General features: G+C 40.9%; 1 protein-coding gene across 5 annotated transcripts in view; it reads left to right on the top strand.

Annotated features, from left to right (window-relative positions):
- The first annotated feature begins 852 nt into the window (after nucleotides 1–852).
- CALD1 (caldesmon 1) overlaps nucleotides 853–19303 on the top strand; it is a 133823-nt gene continuing 115372 nt past the window's right edge. For 4 of the 5 annotated variants that reach the window (XM_075856012.1, XM_075856011.1, XM_075856009.1 and 1 more), the window contains exon 1: nucleotides 853–942. The gene's annotated coding sequence lies outside the window, so the exon portion shown is untranslated. Of the gene's footprint in view, nucleotides 943–11301; nucleotides 11377–19303 lie in introns of those variants that run through there. The other variant, XM_075856007.1, reaches the window with a different exon arrangement.

Below are 19303 nucleotides of genomic sequence, written 5' to 3'. Positions count from 1 at the left end.
CTCTGGGAACCTACAGTAGTAGGACAGTGGTTCCAAAAACACACACACACCTATTGGGCCACCAGCCAACGCCATGACATTACAACACCGCTCTGTTCAGGCAATCCTTGAAGGCAGACAAGTCTTTCAAAGCGTCTCATTCAATTGTTCCAGAATCATTCAAGCCGTTTCCCAGCGAACATGTGGTTTTAATTTAAAACAAATTAACCCGCCCCCCCCCCCATTCTCCCCTTTCCTTCGCTCTTATACCCACAGATGCAGCAAAGCTAAATTTATCATTTAACTCCTCATTGTCATCTGTACTTCGTGACAACTCACTACGGATTATTCTGCAAAACCACAGATGAGTTGTACCAAATGACAAACCCAACTCTACTACATCTCTACACATGTTTTGCCCCGTTCTCTTTGTGGCAGCTGATTTTCTGATGTCTCTACATTCCACGAGACATCCTATATTTTTTTTTATAGATTACGGTTTCTTATGATCTTCCCTGACAGAGAGGATTTTCTTACAGAGGCCCTGAAAGCATAACCAAAAAAGGATATGTTACTGAAATTGGCAGGCTGCATGAATTTGGGTTTTTCTGATGAGTCCTGTCTCTGAGCATGCTTGGGGAATGACAAGCATTTTTCTAGCCAGGGCTAAACCCACTTTTTTTTTTTTTTTTTTTGCAGGGAGAGACCCCATTGGCCGCCCATTAGAATATGCTGAAGAGGACAATGACTTTTACTGGCTGCCAATTGTAAACATAAGGAATAAGGATTCATCTAGCGTTGACTTTTTTTTTTTTTTTTTTTTTTGGGAGGGGGAGGGGCTTAGGGAAAGTCTGCAAGTTTAATTCAATAGAGCTGTGTTTTAAGTAGCCCCTGCCTTTTTTTCTTGCCTCTTTGCAAAGCAGCCAGTGACTTCCTTCCAGCTGCAAACTTTTCACCAGAGAGGTAAGGGAGCTGTATATTGTTTTTTCTGTGGATCTAGCGTGGCAGATATGAAGTCGATGGACATTTCCGCACATGATACATAATATTGTTCTCTCCTTTATTGTTTGATTGCATTTTAATATATTGATTTTTAATAGATCTGGGCATCCGGATTGCTTGTGCCCATAAAATTTTTTCTTTTATGGCCCCATTGGCATCCACTGTCCCAAAAATATCTGTGGGTTGTATTTAATTTGCCATTCATTATTAAATTACTGCTTTTGTGTATTTGGAGGTGTCTCCTTTTTTAAATGCCCTATTAGGGAGTGCTGAGTAGATGATTGGGGTCCCCCAATTGGGATCCCCCCTTAATATGCCCCAACCAATAACTACATCAAGAAAGGCTCGCTGCTCTGGGGTACTGCTGGGCTGCCCATGGGATGCCCTGTGATTTCAACTGGTGCCACTTTCACTGCATTATTCATAGCCGATCATAGAGGGTCCACATTTTGCCACCCCCGTTTAACGTGTGCCCTAAAACTATGTGATATAATGGACCATTAGTATGTGGTTATTGTTTAAAGGAGCACTACACATAAAGTCATCATTTTATAATGTACAGCCGCGTTATAAGAGGAGCGGCTGATATCAAATATGTAAATGTTTCCGGAGGTTCCCAGAACTGGGGATATGTGAGATAAAGTAATAATCATGGGGGGCAGGGATTTTTCTGCACTTCCTGTCAGTCATCCCATTGAAGAATACTAGACGGCCTCTCCCCATCCCAAAAAAAGCTGATAGCAGGGAACAATAGATTGTATTCAACCACAAAGCAAACAGAGATATCATTATCTTTCAATAGTATCACATGGTATTCTGGATTTTTGCAGTATTTAATCTATTTGTGTTATGCGGCATATTATATATGCAGCTATGTAGCAGAGCTAAGTTAGACCTTTGGCGCAACTTCTTGAAATTTTGCAACAGACTTACAACATAGGACTGCAGGTAAACCTACGGAGTTATATTATTCCAATAAACAAGCCGTGCCAATCTAGAGTTTAATAACAAATTCAGCTCTGCTACATCTGTACATGATGTGTGATAGTTTGCCGTGCTAATAAAGCCGTGTATTTGGGTGGTTCCTAATAAAGGAATATTACTATCCTTATGTCATGCAGTAATTCCAGGAATAAAGGAAACAAGGGAGCAGAAGCCTCTAAGACATGCTGAGACGGTTCTGGCGGAGCAGCAGACTTGATGGTTGAGGGAGATAGTGTTTGTGGGCTGGAATTCCTACACAGAAATTAACGCAGACAATCCTGTTTAGAAAACATAGATACATCTGATAAACTTCGTGCGGTTTGTGATTTTTGTTTGATGTCGATAAAGTTTTTTTTTCAAATTATTATTTTTGATTTTCATATGATATGGTTAGTATTATCCTATTTATATACTGTATTGAGCCTTAAAGGGCAAGTGTACTTTCTTATTGATTTTTTTTTTATAGATAAATTGATTTGAATATTTCGATTTACGTGTGAATTGTTTGATTTTTCTGTCTTTTGGTAGAAGAATAGGATTCTTTTTGTAGGGAAACCACAGTAATACTGTGTACTAGATCTCCTACATACTATTAGACAAAATGTGCTAATTCAAGGGATGCCGCGACCAAAACAGGGGGTGGTGTGTATATTTACAATGATCGTATCCAAAGGATACAAAGATAAATCCCTATGGATTCATCCCATGTTTTTTGGATGAGACATATGTAAAGAACCACACCCCTTTCCTGCAGCTGCGGTCGATGCTTGGGGGGGTTACATTTATATTGTAAAAATATTTGGGAATATTATTTAATTCAGCACTATGCGCCCACTCGATGGCTCCTAGAATTCTGGATGGAGGACTGTCAGGATTTTTTTTTTTTAAAAAGTACACCCCTTGTACTCAGCAGCTCCACAAGTATATTATTACATTTAATAATACAACATGAACGGCTGTGCACACATTCCCAAATTACCCGTGCAGAGTTTATAGAGTGCTGTAGTCTCTGAAGGCGCAGTACGCAAAATGTATAAAAAAATAAAGATGGAGCAGTTGCCCATAGCAACCAATCAGCGCAAATTTTTTAGAGGCCCTTTGGAAAATCAAAGCCACAACCTGATTAACGGGAAAAAAAAACATGTCATAGCAATATTTTCGAAGGTCCACCTATTCCGAAAATTCTTGGTGTAGCTATAAGGGTTGTAGAGGCTGCAATCACACCGGGCCCTCTCTGCCCCATAGGAGGACTGGCAAGAGTATGCTGCCAAAGTTGCGCATGGCTGTTAAGAGGTCCTGTCTAGAGAGACGGGTTCCGGTCCTGGTTGGTCCCATCCCCTTTGCTATTGATAGGTGAAAACCAGTGCGGGACTCGCCTCTTTAGCATGGGGATGAGGAATTGGCCCAAGGGTCATGGAAAAAAACACCAGGCCTTTTTACCTGGGTGGCAAATCCTAGCACCATAATAGGGCCAAGTTTGATCTTCGGTGTGGGGCCCCCTCTCTTTTATGTACCAATGAGGACTGCTTTGGCAGTTGTGTGTGGCGGTGGTTTGGCTGTTAAAGCTTCTTGATGGGAATTCAGGAGCTTTTAAGTGATACCGCCGCCCAGATGTAGTCGCCATGGGGCAGAGTACGGCTGGTCATACATTTTAGATAACTGTCGGCCAAACGATCGTTCGGCCGACCGCTATTCCTCCCGACTCCGCCATACACATGCAGACTTGGCTTGGTCGAGCTTGCATGTGTTCTCAGGAAGAAAGCAACGGAAAAAAGGATCGGCATGTTAAAATTTAACATGCCCCCCCCCCCCCATATCTGCTGTCTGAGAAGAGTCGGGACGCTGCCATACATATTAGATTGTCGCACGGTCCTGCCGAAATTGGCGGGTTCAGCTGATATAAATCTAATGTGTATGGCCGCCAGTGGGATTAGTTGGAGCTTTTTGTAGCTTGGAATACTCCTCAGGCAAGGGGCACAATATAAAAATATTTATAGATGGGGTTTGGAGGTATAACTCCTGGGCCCCAATTAAAAACTTGTAGCAGGGCCCCCACCTTCCATGTGCCATTTATGCTGGTGTCATGTGGTAGAGGGTCTTTGGGCACTGCCAGGCACCAGGTGCGTCCGCTACTTCTGCACTCTCGATTGTTACATGTACAATTTCTTATGCCAAACTCAAGCTGGCAGAATTATTGCAAGACCGAATTGTATTTTAATTTGTTACTTCATTTACTGTACCTTTTTGTGCAATCCCATCAAATAATGAGACTAATAACAATAGTAGTCCGATCAAGTACGTCGTGTATCCGTCAACAATAAGAGACATTATAGAAGAACTGTCATTTTCCACTAGATCTATCCTGGCCAGCACAATAAAAGCTGCAATGGCGGCCATATTGGTTGTCACCATCCAGCTGTCCCAGAAATAAAGCTGATTACGCTTAGTGACGACCAATATGGCGGCCATTGCAGCTCTAACAGGGGCTGTCGCAAAGCTTTCCCAGACTCCTTATTGGAAAAATATATTTACTATTAAGGAGCTTGGGAAAGTTTGATTATAGTTAGGGTATGTGCACACACAAAATCAAAAACATCTGAAAAAACTGAGCTGTTTTCAAGGGAAAACAGCTCTTGATTTTCAGCCGGTTTTTTAGCAACTCTCGTTTTTCGCGGATTTTTTTTTTACGGCCGTTTTCGAGCTGTTTTTCTTTAGAGTACGTGAAGAACGCCTCCAAAAACGCCTCAAGAAGTGACATGCACTTCTTTTTCGCGGGCGTTTTTTTACGCTGCCGTTGTAAAAAACGGCCCAACGGAACGCCGTATTTCCTATTGAAATCAATGGGCAGATGTTTGTAGGCGTTCTGCTTCTGATTTTTCAGCCGTTTTTTGGGACGTTTACGGCCCGAAAAACGGCTGAAAACACTGTGTGCAAACCCTTACAGTAAATGTCACCCTGATTTTGCTCGGCTGTTTCTGCCCACATGCCGCCTCCCTAAACGGGACAGGGGTTAGGAGACCTCCGTTTTCTAGGTAGGTGTGGATTCCTGTGCCATAAATGTCTGAGGGAAATTACGCTATGAAAAAAAAAATGACAGAGGAGAACAAGGGATTACGACTTTTCTTAATTACAGTTTAGTAAATGTAGTAAATAAAATACCTTCCTTTTCTTATATTGATTTTGAGCAGTTTGTAGTTTTCTACTCCAGTCACAGCTAAAGTTTCCATGGAATCATGTGACAGTCAGCTGAGCTCCCACAATCCACTGCTCTCATTTACAGGTTAACAACAAAAAACTTGGTTTCTTGTCTGGACAGCGAATAAAACATAATAATTAAATACAATACCATTAATACGGCATTGGAGGCTTTGGTCGTAGGAATATCTTGGGGGTATTATACGATGTATACCACTGTGTTGAAAAGTGTAGACAGCTATGCTATCCCATACAGTTAAAAACAAGGCTACTCTTTTGGCATTTGTTGGGTCAATGAGGCCCTATGGATACGTGCGGCAGGAGGTTTCACAGCGAATACACGAAAAATAGATGAAAAATATTATGTGAACAGAATCTAAGAAGCGGTATTGGTGAAGGAGAGTATTTGCTAAAATATTCTTGGAAAATTATTTGTGGAATGTTGTAAATACATTATACAAAAGTTGAGTTTCCCTTTAAGAGTAGTGTATTGTAAATAAAGTTTATTGAAACAAGCCTTCCGTAGACCTCCAAGTATCAAAACTCACTGGTTGTGCTGTGGCCCATAGCAACCAATCAGAATTCAACTTTCATTTTCTAAACTGCACAGGAAAAAAATCAAACAGGGCCTTTGATTGGTTGCTCAACAAGACCAATATCTTTCTATCACCTGAGGTCTATAGAGTGGTGGTTTAAATAAACTTTATTTACAATAAACAGGACATTCTATGTAATAGTTATATATATATATATATATATATATATATATATATATAATATGTAGTGGCATGTACGGTGTAGGTTTAGGGGGTCTGTCATTTTTAGGTGTGACAAAGTGGGTCATAGGTACTATTTGTGATTGATTTAAAAGTCATAGTTTGTGGGTTTGTTCGATATAAATGGGTGGGACATAAGGTGACAATTTTGCACGAAGCGCTATGGGGCCGAATTTATTAACTTTTCTCCGCTAGCTCTCTGGTAGATACTGTAGATTCCACTTTTTGACGGGCCTGATATATACCTAATTTATTAAGGCCTTATTCACATGAGCGTATTCACATATCACGTCCATGTGCTGTCCGTTTAAAGAACTGAACGCACACTGACCAATGCAATTAAATGGGGCTATTAACACATACGTGGAGCATATGTCCTTTGTGTGAAACTTACCGCATATCCTATTGTGGTCCATTTTTGTGGATTAGACTCGCCAATTGAAGTCTATAGATGCGTCAAATAAACGGACAGCACACAAATGGCATCCGTGTGCTGTCCGTTTTTTTTACGTATCGGTTGCTAAAGAAATGCAGTGTAAAAAAAGAAAATCATACTAATGCAATACGGACAGTCATATGCATGAAAAACAGCCCGTTTTTTTGTGTACCCAAATCGAAGACACTCTAGTGAATAAAGACTTTGAGGCATTCCCCTCTTAATATAAGGAAGGTTGGAGTAAAATTAGTCTAATTTATTAAGACTGGCGTATGAAATGCCAGTCTTATCAAATCCCCCCCCCCCCTATGTGGCTTCTCGAAAGTTGGCAAGTACAATTGTGGCAATGCGTCGATGGTTACGTAAAGTCACGTGACCGCGTCATCAAATTGTTACTACAAACACTGTGGCTAGTAACAATTAGCTGGCACGCCGACGTGACATTACGTCACTATGGATATAACGTCACTGAGGCCTAGTGAATAGACAAGCCTGGCGAGGACAGGAAGAGCATTGTAGCATTAAGTAGATAAGACTTTTTTTTTTATATAGTTTTTGGGCAAAAGGTCCACAACCTCTTTTTAAATGCATTTGTTACAGAAGGTTTTGAAATCTTTATGTTAACGGTGGAAGTCGAGATTGAGGGGGTTGGAGCCAATCAGGCCTATTCCTCAGATATTTAAGGAATGTCCGTGGCCTTAGGGTATTCCAGATGCTTGAGGAACAACATGAAATGCAGAAGTCACCTAGAGAACTGAGGAGAATGATTACGTTCCTTTTGTTATAATAGGTTCTTATTTCAAAGCGTAGTCGTCAAGTCCTTATTATTACAAGGCAGATTTGCTAGTAGTAAATGTGACAAAAAACAATATTAACATAATGGGCCTGATTTATCAAAACTGTCTAATGGTCCTTTTACATGGCCCGTTATGGGCCATCAAAACAGAGAGCAGAACAACAAGACAGCTTCGCTGATTGGCGCTCGTTTGCTTCTTTCACAAGGATCAATGATCGGTATGGATGAGCGATCATTACTATACATTTCCATTATCTTTACACAGAGAGATGTGCTGCTGGCTAGTGTTTTTTTTATTTTTTTATTGGCTGCTTAAACAAGCAGATCAACGATGAGTGAGCATCTAGCCGTTGATTGGCTGATCGTTGCCCTGTTTACACAGGGCATTGATCGGGAATGAGCATTCATGTGGACGCTCGTTTGCCTGATCATTGGCCCGTGTAAAAGGACCCTAACAGAAAAACTGGGCTTGTTGCCCTAAGCAACCAATCACAGTGCAGCTTTCATCTATCCAGAGCAATTTAAGAAATGAAAGCAGAGCTCAGATTGGTTGCTATTGGCAACAAGGCCAGTATTTTATATTCCGTTCGGGGCTTACATTTGGCGGGCATGTTTAAAGGGTGTCTCCGGTTGCATACTACATACATATGCCTCTCATTAAAAAGGACCTCTCATTAAAAACGCCCTGTCACCCCTCCTGACATATGTTTTAGTAATTATATTCCCCATGAAATAACAGTTTTGGAATATATTTTGATAAAACTCTGCATTGTGCTAGTCCTCTGTTATTCCTCCTAGAAATGTATAAATTAATTCCAACGGCCAATGTATGTAACTGTATGACACACTCTGAGCATATGTTGGGGGTCATACATTTGGAGTATACGTCCAGAGCATTTCCCAACATATATGCAGAACGCATCTGTTTCTATGGGAAGCCAAAGGCGTAAATTAAAGAGGCTCTGTCACCACATTATAAGTGCCCTGCCTCCTACATAAGGAGATCGGCGCCGTAATGTAGGTGACAGCAGTGCTTTTTATTTAATAAAATGATCTGTTTTCACCACTTTATTAGCGATTTTAGATTTATGCTAATGAGTTGCTTAATAACCAAGTGGGCGTATTTTTACTTTAGACCAAGTGGGCGTTGTACAGGGGAGTGTATGACGCTGACCAATCAGTGACCAATCAGCGTCATGCACTCCTCTCCATTCATTTACTCAGCGCATAGGGATCCTGCTAGATCCTGATGTGCTGTCTTAGGCTATGTTCACACGGGGTATTTTGCAGAGTTTTTTGACGCGGAAACCGCGTCGCAAAACTCGGCAGAAACGGCCCGAGAACGCCTCCCATTGATTTAAATGGGAGGCGTCGGCGTCTTTTTCCCGCGAGCAGTAAAACTGCCTCGCGGGAAAAAGAAGCGACATGCCCTATCTTCGGGCGCTTCCGCCTCCGACCTCCCATTGACTTCAATGGGAGGCAGGAGAAAGCGTATATCTCGCTGTTTTATGCCCGCGGTGCTCAATGGCCGCGGGCGAAAAACGGCGTGATAATTGCCGCGAAAATCGGCGTGCAGGGAGAGGAATATCTGCCTCAAAGTTCCAAACGGAATTTTGAGGCAGATATTCCTCCCCCAAAATACTCCGTGTGAACATAGCCTTATACTAACACATTAACAATACTGAAGTGTTTAGACAGTGAATAGACATTCCCCGGGATGTCTATTCACAATGTCTGCACTTCGTTACTGTTTCTGTGGTAGTTACAACAGAAGAAGCGTGATCTCGCTGTTACCTGTCATTTACTGCGTAATCTGGCGAGATCACGCTTCCTCTGCTGTAACTACCACAGAAACAGTAACGAAGTGCAGACATTGTGAATAGACATCCCGGGGAATGCCTATTCACTGTCTAAACACTTCAGTATTGTTAATGTGTTAGTATAAGACAGCACATCAGGATCTAAAAGGATCCCTATGCGCTGAGTAAATGAATGGAGAGGAGTGCATGACGCTGATTGGTCACTGATTGGTCAGCGTCATACACTCCTCTGTACAACGCCCACTTGGTCTAAAGTAAAAATACACCCACTTGGGAATTAAGCAACTCATTAGCATAAATCTAAAATCGCTAATAAAGTGGTGAAAACAGATTGGTTTTTTTTAAAATGCACTGCTGTCACCTACATTATAGCGCCGATCTCCTTATGTAGGAGATAGAGCACTTATAATGTGGTGACAGAGCAGTAAACTTTATAAGAAAACTACTTCCTGTTTAAAAGGAAACAATGGCCTTGTTGCTAATAGCATCCAATCAGAGCTTAGCTTTCATTTCTTAAACTGCTCCGCAGAAAATAAAGCTGCACAAGGATTGGTTGCCAGGAGTTCAGTCACAAGAGGCCAAATGTTTTGATTTTGGTTGCCATGGCAACAGTCAGGGACATATTATATCTATTGTTATTGTATTTCTGCATGCTAACTGCACTTATAATCTAGTCTATTAATACATTAATACAGCAGTACATATAGTATACATTAGAGAAAAAAGTGTAGATATATATATACACCTGTCCCTGGACACATCCATGGCAACCAGAATAAAAACCTCCATTATTAGTTATGCAAATAGTCCCGATTTTCATAGAACTGTCCAGTCATCTGGACCACAAAAGGAGGGGCTTATGCCACTTTGCATTAAAAGGGTCAAATCTATGTGATTTGGGGTGTTCTTGTGCAGAACAGAGCGGGGCTTAAAATGTCCTGTGATTTTGAATACAAATGTTGGTAATAATGAAATGAAAAATACGTTATGATAGAGAAAATTAATAAATAACTACAAAAATAATATTAATACTAGTAATAATAATAATAATAATAATAAAAGTCATGATAATAAAAAATACTAAGAACAATTCTAAGGGTCAGTTCACACAGAGTTTTTTGGTGCTGATTTTGACACGGAAACCATGTTGGAATCAGCGCTAAAAAACAGTTGAAATCACTCCGTTATTGATTTCAATGCGAGGCAGTGGCGGTTTGTTTCCCCGGGCGACTTTGCGACATGTCTTTTCTTGCCGTGTTTTTCGCTTCTGACCTCCCATTGAATCAATGGGAGGCAGAAAAAACCTGCGGTACTGCTTTCCGAGCGTTTTTCGCTGCAGTTCTTGCCAGCGGTCCTTGCATTGGCTTCAATGGCTGTGGCTGAAAAACGCAGTGAAAAATGCGGGGGAAAAAAAGCATAGGAAGTTCAAAATCTGCCTCAAAATTCCTGAAGGAAATCTGAGCCAGATTTTTTTTTCCACCTACAAAAACACTGTGTGAACAGGATCTAATAAAAATAATAACAATGTATGTAATATTATAGTAGTATTATTATTAGTAGTAGAAATGTTGTTATTGTTATTATTATTATTATTATTATTATTATTACAACATTTCCATGGTTAGTAATCAGCATTGAAAATAAACAGCAGTCCATTGATTAAAATAATAGGTTATTAATCACAATTATTTTTTTTAAGTGTGAAGCTTTTGAATAGAAAAAAAGAGCTCCGACAAATTCCAATGTTTATTTGCTACTTGGTTACTAGAAAACTCTTCCATATAAGGATAGAGTCCTGCTCTCCATTCATTAAATAGTGGGGATATTATTCATCCTGGTGTCCACATTCCCTGCCCAGCCACAAAGTAGTCCCCCCTGTCCGGATCCCTCACTGCTCCTCATATTCAGGTTTAGCTTTATAAGCAGATTTCTCAGCAATCCATTCACTTAAAGGGAACCTGTCACCAGCATTTTAGCTATAAAGCCAGCAATACCTGGTGAAAGTGGGTGAAAAATCATTATCATCTAAGCTATAAATATGTTCTAAGTAAGCTCTGTAACTTTAGTATTCAGTTTTTCAGTGTTCCCACGCCGTATGCAAATGAGCAGAAAAGAGTCAAATCTTCATCTGAAAAGAGTCAGGTTTTCATTCCTCCAGCGTCTCAGAGTGGACTCCACCTCCTTCTTTTTGATTGACAGCTCCTTAGCCAGTCAGGGCCGGACAGGTGGTGGCAGTGGGCGTGGTTAAGAAGCTGAATCCCAGAGGGAAAAATAATTACCATAAAAGGCGGGAAAAGTTTAAACGACTATATTTACCGACAGAGGAGGACTTCAGGAAAGAAGAGAGCAGGAATGAACTCTGGACAGCTGCGGCCATTGAGGGGTCAGGTGAGTTTAACAGATAAGATGTTGATGACAGGATCCCTTTAAATACAGTCACAATAATAATATAATAATAATAATAATAATAATAAATTTAAAACAAACAATAATAATAGATGACAAAAATGTGAATCTATCTATCTATCTATCTATCTATCTATCTATCTATCTATCTATCTATCCTTACCTATCTATCCTTACCTATCTATCCTTACCTATCTATCCTTACCTATCTATCCTTACCTATCTAGCCTTACCTATCTAGCCTTACCTATCTAGCCTTACCTATCTAGCCTTACCTATCTAGCCTTACCTATCTAGCCTTACCTATCTAGCCTTACCTATCTAGCCTTACCTATCTAGCCTTACCTATCTAGCCTTACCTATCTAGCCTTACCTATCTAGCCTTACCTATCTAGCCTTACCTATCTAGCCTTACCTATCTAGCCTTACCTATCTAGCCTTACCTATCTAGCCTTACCTATCTAGCCTTACCTATCTAGCCTTACCTATCTAGCCTTACCTATCTAGCCTTACCTATCTAGCCTTACCTATCTAGCCTTACCTATCTAGCCTTACCTATCTAGCCTTACCTATCTAGCCTTACCTATCTAGCCTTACCTATCTAGCCTTACCTATCTAGCCTTACCTATCTAGCCTTACCTATCTAGCCTTACCTATCTAGCCTTACCTATCTAGCCTTACCTATCTAGCCTTACCTATCTAGCCTTACCTATCTAGCCTTACCTATCTAGCCTTACCTATCTAGCCTTACCTATCTAGCCTTACCTATCTAGCCTTACCTATCTAGCCTTACCTATCTAGCCTTACCTATCTAGCCTTACCTATCTAGCCTTACCTATCTAGCCTTACCTATCTAGCCTTACCTATCTAGCCTTACCTATCTAGCCTTACCTATCTAGCCTTACCTATCTAGCCTTACCTATCTAGCCTTACCTATCTAGCCTTACCTATCTAGCCTTACCTATCTAGCCTTACCTATCTAGCCTTACCTATCTAGCCTTACCTATCTAGCCTTACCTATCTAGCCTTACCTATCTAGCCTTACCTATCTAGCCTTACCTATCTAGCCTTACCTATCTAGCCTTACCTATCTAGCCTTACCTATCTAGCCTTACCTATCTAGCCTTACCTATCTAGCCTTACCTATCTAGCCTTACCTATCTAGCCTTACCTATCTAGCCTTACCTATCTAGCCTTACCTATCTAGCCTTACCTATCTAGCCTTACCTATCTAGCCTTATCTATCTAGCCTTATCTATCTATCCTTATCGATTTCTTGTCTAAAAACCTCTAATATTCTTAATCAAGGCTATTTGCAATGTCTCTTAATCTTTTCCTTTTAGATGCATTGAAGCAACAAGTGTGCACTTAGTCTTTTAAGATAAGGCTCTAGACATTTCTCTTTGATATGAATCAGACTGTATTGTAGGTGGAGTGGTCCTTTAAATGTGAAAGTGATTTGCATTCATTGTTCAGTAATATGACTGTGCTTTCACTGCTGGGACATTAGCGCCTGTTTACAATATTAAATCGCATTTCATGCGGGGAACTCCCTTGATTAAATCAGCCGTTTAAGTAATCTCCGTGAGAGTAGGAAACACGTTTTCTGGGCACAGGATCTAGGAGGTGTTCTGGTTCCTCTACTGAATTTAGGAAACCAAGTACAGCCCAGATTTTTTATTTCCTGCAAAGTACAAATAAGCGCTTCTAATATTTTATTTTTGACGCGTGCCTCCCATTTATATATTAAATTATATTTATTTGAATAAATAAAAACTTGATTGAACTAACTTTTCACAATATACTCAATCAGTGGTTCGATGCCCCATTTGTTTTTCCACTGCACCAACCCCCTGATCCCTAAGAAACTTGTTAAAGTAACACGAAACCTAGAACTGACTACTCCTGAAACAGACTCGTAGAGAACACAACTATTAATTTCCTGCTGATCCCTGCCATCTGAGGCTGGCAGATGGTTGAGGGGGTGGAGCTACAGCATAGGGCGTGGCTAAGCATGCCTAGTCTCCTTTAGCAGACTAAGCAGTTGGGGGAGAGCTCCTGCTGGAGCCGGTTGCTTTACAATGTTGGCATTCTTCAGCCAATGCTAGGAGATCATATCTATATACAGCTATTTTATATTCTTATTTAGGAGCTTGAAATTCTCTCTGTGCCCTTATTGTTTGAATGGCAGACATATACTATGACTCTGAGTTGCTATCCTTCGGATGTGCAACATGGCAATGTTTATAATTTCCAGCTAGGCCGATAAGTAGAGGTTTGAACAGCCTTAGGTTAGATGCTGTCGTGTGTGGGATCTTTTGTTGACAACCCCTCTATCTCATACCGTATAATCCCAAGTAATACAGAGAACAAATAACCATGCAAATGAGTAACAAATTACTAGTGCCAATCAGTATGGTGCCTAATTAACAGTGCCATATGTTGGCCAAATAACATACGATATAAGGTTATCTAAATAAAAGTACTGTGCACTGTCAAAATAATTTACCATACGGCTCCTAATTATCAGTTCTATACAATGCCTAAATAAAAAATGCTACCATACAGTGCTCAAATAATACCAAAATACAATCACCAAATCACAGCACCATGTAATGCCCAAATAAAACCGCCATACCGTGCCAACTTAACAGCGCCATACACTGCCCAAGTAAAAATACAAAACAAGGTCTAAATTATACTCCCAGATGTTACTATCCCTGGTGGTCTGGTGTTTTTAAGGTCTAATATCCCTGGTAGTCCGAAGAGCGCTCTGCCCCATAAAAAAACTAGGGTTTGGGCTACAAATCTGGAAAAGGGAATACAACCCGTAAAAATTATCCAGGACATCAGTGGCGCCGATTCAGCAGGGACAGGTGATGCAACCTGTTCAGTCATATTAACATATTATCACATTAACATATATTCATCCCTGTGCCCATAACGTCTCTAAAGTTTAGAGCTGGAAGCAGAATTTTTTAACATCGTCCAAATGTCATATGTTTTTGCTTTGGCAGTAAGTACAGTGAGATTAAATCTTCGATAAAACATTTGCCATGTCGCCTGCCGTATGAGGAAAATCAGTATTTGTTTTCCTAATAGGGAAGAGGTCCTTTACAGTACCAAGGAAATAAATTATGGCCCGTTGAGTTTGAAAGATGGCAACAACTTACAAGTAAAACACCCCAGCTAGCTCCGTCTCTCCATCCCATTGTATCAAATAACGCTCCTTGTAAGGGCAAGAACATATTTGGCCTCAGAGCACCATTAATAGTTGAGTTTTTGTATTATATTTTACTTTTAGCTGAAACAATCCTTAATCTTTTCAAATCAGCTCCATATGTTTTAGGTAAGTTCTATTGGAAGTCTGTGTGGTCAATTAGACAAGTCAACTTATAGGGTAACTAAACTTTCAGAAAACTTCTGACATATCATAGTGACAAGTCAGAAGTTTAGATCAGTGGGGTTTTCCGAGCAATGAGACCCCCACCAATCGCTAAAACGAAGATTCAGAAGTGCTCGGGTGAGTGTTGAGCCGCTACCTTTCTGATCGGCTTTTTTTGAAAAGCCGATGTAACGGTGTAAGGGCCCATAGACTTTCTATTGAGTCTGTACACCGTTACATCGGCTGTCTGATAAAAGCTGGTCAGAAACCTAGCGGCTCAGTGCTCACTCGTTTTAGCGATCAATGAGGGTCTAAGTGCTCGGACCCACACCGATCAAAACTTCTGATCAGAAGTTTTCTGAAGGTTTAATTAGTCTTTAAAGAGGCTCTGTCACCAGATTATAAGTGCCCTATCCTACATAATCTGATTGGCGCTGTAATGTAGATAACGGTAGTGGTTTTTATTTTGAAAAACAATCATTACCACGTTATGAGCAATTTTAGATTTATGCGAATGACTTTCTTAATGACCAACTGGGCGTGTTTTTACTTTTTACCAACTCGGCGTTGTGAAGAGAAGTGTATGACGCTGACCAATCAGTGACCAATCAGCCTCATACACTTCTCATTGTTCCAGCCCAGCTTCTTTCACTGCACAATCACACTGTAACAATGGGCTGGAACAATGAGAAGTGTATGAGGCTGATTGGTCACTGATTGGTCAGCGTCATACACTTCTCTTCACAACGCCGAGTTGGTAAAAAGTAAAAACACGCCCAGTTGGTCATTAAGAAAGTCATTCGCATAAATCTAAAATTGCTCATAACTTGCTCAAAAATGATCGTTTCTCAAAATAAAAACCACTGTTATGTACATTACAGCGCTGATCAGATTACGTAGGAGATAGGGCACTTATAATCTGGTGACAGAGCCTCTTTAAAGGTCGTTCCACTTTAGAGATAAAGGGTTGTCCCTCATGCACACAACCGTGGTTTTTTGTTTGTGTGCTATCCGCAATTTTGTGGATAGCACACCGTACTATTTATTTCAATGGCCCCATGCACATGACCATGATGTTCACGCATCCATGTGGGGGCCACGATTCCAGGACGCAAAAACTCAGGACATATAAATTTACTGACCGTATTTCTGGATCATGTGACCTACTCACAGGGTTGGGACAAATTCCAGCCTTCCTTTTCTTTTGCGGAACCGTGAATACTGATGACACATGGATGCACTACTGAAGATTTTCTTTTTACGGACAAATAGACCGCACCGGATCCGTGGTTTTGCAGACCTCAAAATCACTACGGTCATGTGCATAAGGTCTTAAGTTGAAAGAGCACTAGACATCCATAATGTAGTAAGGAATAATCTATTAAAGGGGTTGTCCACTACCGGACAACTCATGACCTATCCAACACCCGGACCCTGCACCGATCAGCTGCTTCGGCTGACTGTGGACACCGGATGTTATTGAACAGTATGCAATGTACGGAGCCGGAAGCAGTTTGCTCTGTAGATTGTATAGCGGCCGTGCTGCCGAACCGGAGCAGCTGATCGGTGCAGGGTCTGGGGGTCTGACCCCCACCCATCATAAACTGATAACCTATCCGGTGGACAGGTCATCAGTTGTCCGGTAGTGGACAACCCCTTTAAGGTATGACCCCAAAGCATTGGTCAAAATTACTTACATTCCTAGATATCTACAGTCGTATTCCATGTACGAAATATATGTAATTATAATATGTGCTCCCCCACCACCCATATTTAAACCCAATTAAGTCTTAGGGTACGTTCACACGGCAGCGGCCGTTACGGCTGAAATTACGGGGCTGTTTTCAGCCGTCATGGCATGTTGAGGCGCTTTTTCGCTGCGTCAATTACGGACGTAAATGGAGCTGTTTTTCCATGGAGTCAATGGAAAACGGCTCCATTTAACGTCTGAAGTGACAGGCACTTCTTTGACGCGGGCGTCTATTTACGCCCCGCCTTTTGACAGCGGGGCGTAAAAAAAATGACCGTCGGAACAGAACATCGTAAGACCCATTCAAATGAATGGGCAGATGTTTGTCGACGCTATCGAGCCGCATTTTCGGACGTAAATCTAGGCGGAAAACGCCCGACTTACGTCCGTAAATAAGCCGTGTGAACATACCCTTATTCTTGTCAACCATAAGCAGAGGAGGCAACAGTCTTAGGCACAGCTGTCTGGAAAAAAAAATCTAGGACCAACCCAGGTTCTACTTGAGTCCCTTGGACCTTGCAGGTCCTGTCATCGGGTCTGTAACTGTAGGAGAACAGGTTGCAGTCAAATTTAGCCCTGGTGCCTAGTAGGGATCAGGGAACCCTCTGCCATATAAGAAGATGGTGGTATTATACACATCACGTGATTGTTTGAGGGCCCCCATTAGAGATTTTGCCTCTGCTTGTCATTATTACCCAAAAAGTTGGCAGGAAGTAAGTTTGACAGTGACTTCTGTCTCCATTTCATCCTTTTTCCCCCCTTTTTAATCATCTCTCAATAGGGGGACTTCAAAAATGACAATTCCTTAATACACTCATTATAGGGACTCCAAAGTTGAATCTTCATTTTAAAAAACAGATCATGGCTTGTGTGATGGTACAGTCTTTTCAATTTCCCAAGGAAATCATCATTAGACATCATTGGACAAGAAACCTAGAGCTTTCCCCAATTTTGGAAAACTAAAAACATTCATAGAAAATAGTTTAGACTTTGTTTTCATCAGTCCCTAGGTAGCTCCTTGTGAATTACTGTTTGTGGATTCCATTCTCTCCATGGTGAACTCATACTACCCTCCGTGTTTTGGCGTTGGGATCCTCAAGAGAATTTTCCACATCTTGTTTCTTCTTTCTAAAATGGAAAATCAATTAATTATTCTTCCCAGAGCGTAGAAAGCTTCCAGACAAACAATAATTATGACAACTATAAGGTAGTATTTTTGCCAGACAGGAAACCATAGTCTTCTGTATCGGGTCCCTTGGAGGAGCTGATGTTCACTATTCATACATCAGAGATGAGCACAATATGACCAAAAAAATTTACCTAAAATGCATTTCGACCCTTAAGCAAAAATATCACCAGTAAATCTAATCCCTTAAATCATCATCTTCTTCTGTCAAATTGTAAAAAATTATATTCAGCCGTTTCTAAGTTATATCTGTTTCATTAAAAGCTAGGTGACAACAAATATGGCCGCCATTACCATTCTAACATTGGTAGTCACCCAAGTTTTCCAGACTTTTAAAGGGTTAATCTGCCTACTTACACAGGGATACATCCCATGCATCCAGATTGTTTCATGAATAGGCAGACTTGCTGTTCAATAGTCCAGCTTAGCTGGGTGACGACCCCTATAGAAGCTGTAATGGCGGCCATATTGGCTGTCAATCAAAGCTGCCACAGATCAAGAGTTTAGATCTACAGGACATATTTAGTTGGTAGAAATGTTCTTTATTGCATATAAAACAATATAGTTCTGGATATTTGGATGGGTAGAAAAACTTGGAAACGCCGACTAATATAAAATATGTCGATATCACTCTCAGACGAATCTCATACTTCTGGTACAGTGAGATTTCAGATTATATTGCAGTTCTGTGCCAAAAACAGGAGCCACGTTTTTAGATTCTAGATCAGGGGCATTGCCCGGTTTTTAAAAGATCAGGGGCACAGGCTTTAAGGCCTGAAGCTTGGATGTTCTGCGGCATGATTCAGGCTGGTTCGATGATGTCATGGCATCACACCAGCCTGTGCCCTGTACTGAAATGAACAGCGGAGGAGGGAGCTAGTGTCGGACTGACCCACCAAAGTACCAAAGGATATTACGGTGGACTCAGACACAATAATGGGTCCAAAGGTCTAGCAGAAGGCAACCACATTTGGAGCCGACTTTGGAGCCAATCACTAGGGTCTATTTTTTTTATGGGATGATTCACAAATAACCCATTAGACCTTACTGATGACACGTCCTGTGTGTATAATGATGGCAACAAAAAGATTTACAATGCAATTAACAGTGGAAGTGCACATTTTTGTATAGATGGAGGGTCGACCCCTCAGAATACCATAAGGGAGCTGATGGGCTCTTGCCCATGCTGTAGGATTATCATGTTTTTACTTTATTTCTAGAATATCCAAACCAGACTAATTAATTTTTTGAGACATTCCCAAATTGCAACCAAACAGTCACACCTTGTAGTCCGGATTTACCAGACCCACGATTCTGTAATGGAACATTTTTGACATGCGGTGTACGTACTGTTGACTTAATCAAAGCCATCAAATGTACATTACAATTATAGCCCATGTGACCATGACATCTTGTATTTTAATTGGTGACCCCCCCCCCACCCCAGTCAAGTAGCCTCAGGTACGTAATTGAGCATTAGACAGCTGATGGGAGCTTACTGGAGAACGCTTAATAGGCGGCGTATACAAAACTTCTCTATCCTGTTCCCAAATATCTTTAATGTACATAAATGAAGCTCTCTGGAGAA

Source organism: Rhinoderma darwinii, chromosome 3 (assembly GCF_050947455.1).
Source record: "Rhinoderma darwinii isolate aRhiDar2 chromosome 3, aRhiDar2.hap1, whole genome shotgun sequence".
Classification (NCBI taxonomy): domain Eukaryota; kingdom Metazoa; phylum Chordata; class Amphibia; order Anura; family Rhinodermatidae; genus Rhinoderma; species Rhinoderma darwinii.
Note: the sequence above shows the minus strand (reverse complement) of the source record. Positions and strands in the feature narration are given on the sequence as shown.